This window comes from Colobus angolensis, unplaced genomic scaffold, assembly GCF_000951035.1.
Source record: "Colobus angolensis palliatus isolate OR3802 unplaced genomic scaffold, Cang.pa_1.0 Scaffold121, whole genome shotgun sequence".
In the NCBI taxonomy this organism is placed as follows: Eukaryota; Metazoa; Chordata; class Mammalia; order Primates; family Cercopithecidae; genus Colobus; species Colobus angolensis.
The window spans coordinates 4,620,563-4,622,457 of NW_012113253.1; the positions used below are offsets into that span (position 1 = coordinate 4,620,563).

At 38.2% G+C, this 1,895-nt stretch overlaps 1 protein-coding gene across 1 annotated transcript in view; it reads right to left on the reverse strand.

Annotated features, from left to right (window-relative positions):
* FZD6 (frizzled class receptor 6) overlaps positions 1 to 254 on the reverse strand; it is a 36,012-nt gene extending 35,758 nt beyond the window's left edge. Inside the window, exon 1 of the mRNA XM_011931104.1 lies at positions 118 to 254. The gene's annotated coding sequence lies outside the window, so the exon portion shown is untranslated. The remainder of the gene's footprint in view (positions 1 to 117) is intronic.
* Positions 255 to 1,895: the final 1,641 nt, after the last annotated feature.

A 1,895-nucleotide genomic window follows, 5' to 3' on the forward strand; every position in this document is an offset into this window, starting at 1 on the left:
TGGGGTGCCGAGGTCCGGCTGTGGGCCCGGGAAGCCCCCTCCACCTTGCCGTCTGTTAACGGCCGCCGAGGCACAAGGCTGAGCCCCATCTCGCTATCCGGATCCGGAGGGGTTCACTTTAGAAGGATTTTTTGAAGCTCTTGGCGCTCCCTCTAAAAGAACCCACTTCCTTGCGGATTTCAGGAGCCAAGAATCCTTAAACGGGGCCAATTTGCTCTGTAAAGTCAGTTGCCCAGTGACTTGAGTTCGAAAGGAGATACTTCCTGGACAACTGCTATAAAAACAATAACAAATCCTTTTATTAATTCGGGGAGTCTGGTCACCAACTGGATGCTCAGGTAGCAGTGGGATTCCAACCCTGGCGGGTCCTACAGTTTTATTGATACAAACCCTAATAGGAAGGTAAGTGCTGTAGAAATCAACCTAGTTTGGGGTACCAACGCTGTCGTAGATATTAGATAAATTACCCTAATCTTTCAGGGACATAGTTTCCTCACAGTATGGGAATGACAATTGTTGTAGTGATGGTTAACGTTAATTGAGCCCTGGCTGTAAGTCAAATAGTGCCAAGTTCGTTACAAGTGTTTACACCTATCCTGTAAGACCCTCCTATGAAACAGAATTGTATGAGAAGCAAAGGAACTTGTAGAAGTACTTTGAAAAATGCAAAGTAACTTGTAAATGGAGGCTATTCTTGTCAGATAAATCATCCTGTTGCAGAAAAGGAATGTCATATTTCCATACCTAGAAGGACAACACTGGACAACCAGAGTAAGAGTTTTGAAATCTGTGGGGAAAAGGCTTGAATCTGGAAAGGGGAATTCCTCCCCAGTTTTATCAAAAGCTTAAGACTGATGTTGGGAAACAGGTAGTGATGAAGAAATATTAACATCATTAAGAGCTGGATAGTTGATGTATTGCAGGGTAAATTTCTATGTAGGAAGAATTATTTCCCCCTAAATTTCTAAGTTTCTACATCGGAAGACTCTTTCTCTCCAATTTCTACGAACTTAATGAATCTTTTTGTGATCAGGCTCTAGTGACTACTAGGCAGTGAAGTATCGCTAAAAGTAGTAATTACCAGGCAGTGAGGTATCACTAAAAGTATCATTTAAAAACGATACTTTTTAAAGTATCATTTAAAAACGATACTTTTTAAAGTATCATTTAAAAACGATACTTTTTAAAGTATCATTTACAAACGATACTTTTTAAAGTATCATTTACAAACGACACTTTTAAAGTATCATTTGAAAACGATATTTGTAATTCAAGTGAATACTTGTTCCATGATTTGGAAGGAAAAATTGTAGTAAGTTGATTTATACAGAAATAACGATTGTTTTATTTTTAATTGTATTTAATTATATAGTGAGCAGTGATTAACTGGAATTATTAATTTTTTTTGTCAGGATGGATTTGGAACACTTAGGCAATCATCTATATCGTTGCTTGTCTTTCACTGTACAAATTTCATCCCAATGGTACGAGATTAAGAACACAAACTTTGGAGTTGAAAACCCCTGGGTTCAAAACCTAGCTCCAGCACTTGCTGTGTGAACTTGAGCAAATTATTCAGATCCTCTTTAGTTTCTTCATCTGTAAATATGGAACTATCTGACAGTTTTCCTCATTTTCCTTCTCTTTCTCTTTGCATTGTTCCTCTGGGCTGATGCTAGGGGACAGTGGTGACCAAAAGTAGAAGAAACAGACTTTTACTTTTGAAGGCTAATTTTGCAAGGTACAGAATTATAGGTTAGTAGTTTTTTTCTCTCAGCAGTTTTACTCCACCTCTCTTCTTGTCTACATGGTTTCTGAGAAGTTGGGTGTCATTCTTTATTTTTATTCCTCTATAGGTAAGTTCCACATCATTAAGTATGATGTTACCTTAGGGT